At 31.5% G+C, this 8,019-nt stretch overlaps 1 protein-coding gene across 1 annotated transcript in view; it reads left to right on the top strand.

Moving 5' to 3' along the window:
• Positions 1-161: 161 nt before the first annotated feature.
• Positions 162-8,019, top strand: part of LOC128231950 (phosphatidylserine synthase 2-like) — a 34,057-nt gene continuing 26,199 nt past the window's right edge. Inside the window, exon 1 of the mRNA XM_052945237.1 lies at positions 162-258. The gene's annotated coding sequence lies outside the window, so the exon portion shown is untranslated. The remainder of the gene's footprint in view (positions 259-8,019) is intronic.

Below are 8,019 nucleotides of genomic sequence, written 5' to 3'. Positions count from 1 at the left end.
GCGAATAAACAAATATTTTATTATTAACAGTACTCTTTTCTATATTTTTATCAAATATTTACCTAGAATTAATCAGTGATATTTATTTAGTATCAAATTTAATTATCTTCACATTGGTTGCATAAGGCGGGTATATTTTTAATTTCGCCTAAAATTCGACTATTTGCCTCCTAGAAATAAAGCTGGCAAACATCGAACGATTAGAAAGTTCGACCAGAAGTACAGCATCCTTCTCATCATTATCGTGGACAGATTTCTGTAAGTACGATTATTTTTAATTCTCTTTTCGATAACAAATATAAATATTTCTGAAAGGCTGTTGGTCAATCGAGCTGACAGGCTGGAGGCGGAGTCGCTCTGTTTTGACAAGTGTTTGTTCTTAGCGATATCGACTTTGATCTTTGAAAAAGTTGGCAAAGTTGACTTCGCTTTGATATTAGAAAATAGCGAAGTTGCCGCGGGCAATGTGACTTAATCGCCTAAGTCGCCTGGTAGGATGAGCCCTGGTCATAACAATTCTACATAAAAATAATAAAATCGCACTGTCTCATAGTTTATTTATTGTAAAAAATCCGGATTATATTTGCATCAGTACATTTAATTGTCTTGAAGTACAATCATTATCAAAAAGTAATACTTGTAACGCTACTTTTAAATTGGGATCTTGACACTGTAACAATGTGTACATTTACCTCTCATTGCAAAACCCAAAAAAGAAAGAGATTCAAATTCCTAACTTTATTTTTATTTTTTCCGCCGACCGTTTCTTCAATCTCCGATAGAAAATAAAATTTAGTGTTATTTAACCTAACGCTAATTTCACAACAATAAAAAATTATCGCGCACAGTTTCCAAGATGGCAAACGTGAATTGTTCCATGAACTGTTGACTGCAACGCCACGAGAAAGTTTAAAATTAAACACTTTTTTAGACTTATTGATGTGTGGGAAATTCTTTTAACATTTTATTTCATCGATGGTAAATACTTTTCATCATTAAAGAAGATAAACATTAACGGAAACAACGAGTTTCTTCTTGTATCAGGGAACAACGTTTGTCGACATTATCCCACCCACCATTTTAACATGGCTGGGAAACGTGGTCCGAAGTCTGGAATTGACCTAGATGAATTAGAGAATAGACTGAATCAACGTTTTGATAAACTAGAATGCATAATGAAGGATTGTGTAAAACAGGAAGAATTCCAACTTGCCAAAAGCAACATCAGAGTGTTGTTATACGAAAATGACAATGTGGCCCAATATACTAAACGGGAGAATATACGCATCTGCAACTTCTACCCGGATGGAGACTTAACTGACTCTGTGTTAAGCATGTTTAACCATGCTATTTCACTGGAAAACAAAGCCATGAATGATGTTTCGCAGGAGGAGGAGCTCAGCCAATCTGTCATTTCTCCCAGTACCCGTCAGACCGTCATCACTAGGGCTGACATAAGTGCCTGTCACTACACTAATCCCAAGTCGCGTGGGGCAAAGAAGCAGATCATTGTACGTTTTGTATCGCGCGAGCCAATCCGTACACTACACAGATTTAAAAAGAATCTCAAATCCAGTCCTAACCCGCACTATAAGAATATCTACATTATGGATGACCTGACTCCCTTGCGCATAAAGCTTAAAGCTGTGGTCTTGAAACTTCCAGGAGTGGAAAAAACTTTTGTTATAAATGGTAATATCTTCGATCAGCTTGGTGTGAATGTTACAGATGATATGTTAAAGGACATGGGTCTGCAGAGATACATCTAGGATCCAGAGGAGGAGGATGAAATCCCCAATGACTTTGTTTATAACAGTTATGTTAAAAGTTCACTTGTTTCTCCGAATTTTGATAATGGTACAAGTAGTACTGTATATCAACTACATACTTGTTCTACTCCTAAACACGTAAATACATTATGTGCATATATATCACAAAATGATGATCAAACTGCAGTGAATACCTCCAATTTTCATAAAAATGTTGATGATGCTTTCAGTGCTGCAAATATTAATGTTACAAGTAATGTTGCAAAGGTTACAAGTTCTAGTAATAGCAAATGTTCTATTGCCACTAGCAATGATCATGTTCATACATGTATGTCAAGTTGTTTGTCTGATGTTAATACAAATGAGAATTTTGTAAATTGTTTAGATAATTCTGTTTATCCATTACATATTAATTCTAGTCATGTAAATTCATTATGTGTTCAAACTGTGCAAGATAGTCAAACTGTAATTAATACTCCCAGTTTTCATGAATCTGTTGATTGTTCTATAGAGTTTACAAATAATGGTGTTGCTAAAACACTTGATGCAGCTGCCTCAAACTTTAGTATTGATGATAATTGTATCACTTTTACTAATAATGTCGACCATACTTCATATTGTTTGTCTGTTGATACCAGAGTTGTGAAACTAGCCTTTATAAATGTTTGTGGACTTATGTCCAAAATTGATTACCGGTACCCTGAGTTTGTTGATCTTATTAACAAGTATGATGTCATTGGTTTAGCAGAAACAAAATTAGATAGTTATGATGTTCCTGTCTTGCATGGTTTTTAATTAAAGGTATATGTAGAGAAAAGTTTATAAGAAAATCTGGAGGTGTAGGAATTTTTATTAAGAAGGATTTGGCTGATCAAATTAAAATTCTTGATTGTAGCAATGAAAATTGCCTCTGGTTTAAATTCATTTCCAGTAATGTAATTGTTGGTACAGTTTATATACCACCAGAAGGTTCAAAGTACAGTTCTATCGATATTTTTTATAAATTAGAATGCGATATTGTCGATATTTACTCAGAATTTGATAATGCATACTTTGCTATAATGGGCGATTGAAATGCTCATACTAAAAAAATAATAGATTTTGTGGAAATTGATCCTTATATTGCATCTCAAAACTTAGATGTTACTACTAGGAATATGTTCTCCATTGCCAATTTATTGGATCTAGGATTTTTAGTTGAAAGGTGTTCAGGTGATACTCATGCTCCAAATAACTATGGTTATCGTTTGATAGATCTATGTAAGTCTGCTAACATATACATAGGTAATGGAAGATTAGGCAAAGATATTGATATTGGTCAGTGTACATGTATAAGCAGTACTCTTATAGATTATGTTTTGTTATCGCCGGAATTATTTCCCAGAACTGTACATTTTGAGGTGCAGGAACATGATCCATTGTTTTCTGATGTTCACTCTTGTGTAGAATTTAGTATTAGTATTGATATGTCATTAAATGTAAGTTCTGACCATGTTAAAAATGTTGTTGATTCCACTGATGATGTTGTAAAAAGACCAATATGGGATAATAATGCAAAAAATCAATTTGTAAGTCACATTGATGAGTTAAAGATCACTGCTTTGGCAGGTGAAATAGATAGCTTATGTATTAGTAAGCAGTATACTGTTGATGTTGTTAATCATTTGACAGATAGTGCTTCTAATATTTTAACTAATGCTGCTGGTAAATCTCATTTGTTGTTAGAAAAGAAAATTGTTAATAAAACACCTGTTCGTAAACACTTTAAGAAAGAATGGTATGATAATGATTGTAAAGTTGCTAGAGCTAATTATATTACTAGTAAAAGTAAAAATACATGTAAGTACAGATTTAATAGAACAAATGAAAATTTTGCTTCCTTAGCTAACAATAGTAAGTCTTATAAGAAATTAATGAATAAGAAAATTAATACTTTCAAAGGGAATGTAAATAAAAAGTTAAAAAAACTTTGTAATTCTGATCCCAAAGCTTTTTGGGGATTATTAAATAAATATTGCGATGAAAAGAAGAAATCCTTGTCTAGCATTTCTAAAGATGTATTTTGTGAACACTTTGTCAAGTTAAATCAAACTTCGTCAACCAATGATGCAGATATGTATTCAGAAATTGATTTTGATTCTATCTCGGGCAATAATGAGGAATTAAATATGGTATTTAGTATTGATGAAATTAGAAAGGCGGTACACAGCTTGAAAAACAATAAATGTCCTTCTTCATTTGATAATATTTTAAACGAATATCTTAAGTATAATGGAAGTGAGTCTTTCTTATTACTTGTTTGCAAACTATTTAATTTCATTTTTGATTCTGGAGTATTTCCAGAGGTCTGGAGTAGAGGCATCATTTTCCCAATTTATAAAAACAAGGGTAGCATCACTGACCCGGATAATTAAAGAGGCATTACAATTTTTAGTTGCATGGGAAAATTATTTACGACTGTCCTAAATAACAGATTAAACTCTTTCCTGGTTAATTATATAATTTACTCTGTGAGGAGCAAGCTGGCTTCAGGAAAAATTATAGTACCATTGATCATGTTTTTTCTTTGAAAATCTTGATTGATTTTTATTTAATAAACGGTAGAAAACTTTACTGTGCCTTTATTGATTATAAGAAAGCATTTGATAGTGTTAATAGAATAGCTTTGTGGCATAAACTCTTAGATAATAATATAGATGGTAAATGTATTAAGATAATTAATAGTATGTATGATATTGTCATGTGTTAAAGTTGGTAATTCATTATCAGAGTTTTTTAGTAGTCAAGCTGGTGTTAGGCAAGGTGAGAACCTTTCCCCGATACTATTTTCTCTGTTTCTTAATGATTTGACTCAGTTTATGTCAAGTAGTACCTACGTCTTTATATATTACTTTATGCTGATGACACAGTTATTCTCACCGAATCTCACGCTGACTTGCAAGCGGCATTGAATGCCATGCTAGAATATTGTAATATGTGGGATTTAAAAGTTAATCCTAGTAAAACTAAAGTTATTGTTTTTTGTAAGTCTAAAAGAACATTACTGAAAGAACAGGATTTGTACTATGATGGCGCTAAAGTAGATATTGTTGATGAGTTTGTGTATCTTGGTGTTATGTTTAGCTACAATGGTAAATTTACTAAAACTAAAAAAACTTTTGGTAGATCAAGCTCGTAAAGCAATGTTTGCACTTATAAAGAAATCTCGTAAACTTAGCTTACTCTTTACAATTGTATTTGTTTAATTCAATGATTGTACCAATATTATTATATGGTTCAGAGGTATGGGCTATGGAGGATCTTAAGATATTAGACCAATTTCAGTTAAAATATTGTAAACTCATTTTAAATTTAAAACAGTGTACCCCTAATTGTATGATTTATGGTGAACTTGGTTTAAAACCAATTTCTATACAAGCTAAAACTAGGCTTTTGACCTTTTGGAGTAAAATAGTAAATTCTGCTGATGTGAGCAGCAGCAAAATTAGTCACTTATTGTATAATACTGCATATTCTTTGCACAATGATATTACCTCTGGCTTGAAGTTCCCATGGCTTTCCTTTGTTAAGAATTCTTTAAATGATTTAGGATTAAGTATGTACTTTGATTTACAACAGGTTAATAATGTTATTGTTTTTAAAAATATGGTTAAAAACAGATTATCTGACCAATTTATTCAAAATTGGTATAGTATTGTTTCAAATTCACCAAAATGTCAAATGTATAAAGTATACAAAAAAGATTTTGGGTTTGAAAGCTATATTGATATACTACCCAAGAATCTTTCATTGTATTTGCTTAAATTTAGAATTATGAATCACAAATTTCCTATTGAAGTAGAGCGTGGTCAAAATGTTGAGAGATTTCGTAGAACATGTCATTTGTGTAGTATTAATAGTTTAGGTGATGAATTTCATTACTTGTTTGAATGTCAACATTTTTCAGACGATAAAAAGAAAAATATTAAATTGTACTTTTGTCGTAACTCTAATTGTATTAAGTTAGATTAATTAATGAACAGTAAAAACAAAAAAGAACTTATTTAACTGGCTATATTTTGTAAATCCCTTTTATCTAATATCAAATAGTCATTCTCCTTTAAAAACAATACGACTTATTTGTCTTCGTATTTCCTATTATAGGAAACTGTATGTAATATATGTCCACTTTGTTTTTATATATATATATATATGTTTAATTAATTGCTTGTTAAAACGTTATTGTTCTGATCACCTGGTTGTAATAACCCATGATCTAAATAAGTCTTGAAATCTTGAAATCTTGAATCATAAGCCGGCGATTATTGCTTACAAAGTTAACTGAAATATGTTACATTGTTTTGTGATATCACATGCATATTATATGCTATGATAAAAATAAAACTTGAAACTTGCTTAATATCATCATCTTAGCGCTTGTAAGGAATATGGCTGCCTTTTACGAAATTTTGAAGTGGATTTAATTTGAAGACTGATACTGTTGTTCATAAAATCGTGGCTTTTTTTTGCGACATCGGAACGGAATTGTATTTTCTTTTTATCGAAGCATAAAATAACTTAAATATTTTTGTGTGTAGACCTGTGTACACGGGGACACACTGAAAATTGGAATTTGCTGTACAGTTTCTGACTACAGAAAAAGACGAGAATGTGACATTGGATTTGGCTTGTTTGTCTAAAAGACAATAAAGTTATACCAACATATCGCATACCATTTTAAAGGGCATTGACTCCTCTTTTCATGTCACCTATTTTAAAATGGATTGTTTGTATGTTGATTATAAAGAAACTTAAAAAAACTGGACTCGACCGTGAAATCTGGTAAGTTTGAGTTATATACCTTGTTTCTTTCTTGTATATCAGACATAAAATTTTCTCAGATGTGTTGTTTATCTCATTATATATACCCAAAATGATATTAATCAACATTTTAGACACAAACAATGAGCCAGATGTCTTTGGTTTTGCCAGTGCAAGTTTCAGTGACTATTAAAAACACTACAGAAGTGTAGAAGCACTTATTAAAACTGCACTCTCACAGATTGAACGTTTTGACAACTTTTTTGTCTTGGAACAAGCCAATTTTTGCGAAGATCCATGGAAACTAGTTAAATAAGACTGCTGACAAAAAATAGATCGTAGAATTTTATATTTCAGTTCAAAAATTGATCTTTTATGCATTTTTCTTAAACCGTTAGTAACGGTTTAGGTCATAAAACATTAATTTCCGAACGGAAATATGAAAATCTATGATCTGATTTTTTGTCAGCAATCTTATATCATTGGTTTGCAGATATTTATGCAAAAATTTGCTTTTTCCAAGACAAAAAATAAAAAAGTTGTAAAAATGGTAAATCTGTGAGAGTGCAGCTTTAAAATCATGCACACACACACACACACACACACACACACACACACATATATATATATATATATATATATATACAGAATTGATTTAATCATCATCATGTGAAAATGACAGCTTGTTTTGCCTTCATAATACAGACTATTGTTTATTGTTGCATCATTTAATCGATTACCAGTTGTTTGCAAATATTTAGGTCCTGAGTGAGATTTGTTTATATTTATATGTTAAATCTGCATTAGGAAGTCTGGATTTTTTTCACTAAACGTTTTTTTTTTTATATATATCCAATATGACTGCCGCTGTTTCTGCTACAGCGGGGTTGGCCAGTTCTCGGCCACCGGCCAAATGTCAGGTTGAAAGTTGACTGTTTTCTGGCTGTTTCTTGGCCGAATATGGGCCGCTCTGTTTGGACACCTGCCAGAAAACGACCCAGCCAATTTTCAGCCAGTTTATGGCCAAATCCATGGAAATTGCTGGGAGATGGCATTCTTGTTTAGGTTTTCATTGAGACAAGCCTCATTTTTAGGTTTCTATAATTATTTTAATAACTTTGGATTTTTGGCGAGCTGTTTAATAATTTTACAAAGATTTAAAATGAAAAACATTTATGCTGCGGGTGTCATTTTATTTTCTACGAACTTGGAACATTTTGGCATTTATTCTTGTTAAGAAATACATAACTTAGATAGTATTTAATTTTCTGAAAGTATGGACACTACAAATAGATTTGCAGGAGTTGTAATTTTTAAAATGATGCCCTCTAACAGCTGTGGCGCAACACTATTATATATATAAATACAACAGGCAGTATGGAGTACAAAACAAGTGTGCACAACTTCAAGACTTGCATTGTATAAAAAAATAAAAAAAAAATATGAAAAA

This window comes from Mya arenaria, chromosome 4 (assembly GCF_026914265.1).
Source record: "Mya arenaria isolate MELC-2E11 chromosome 4, ASM2691426v1".
NCBI classification, from domain to species: Eukaryota; Metazoa; Mollusca; class Bivalvia; order Myida; family Myidae; genus Mya; species Mya arenaria.
The sequence above is the reverse complement of the archived record's forward strand: the minus strand, read 5'-3'. Positions and strand labels throughout refer to the sequence as shown.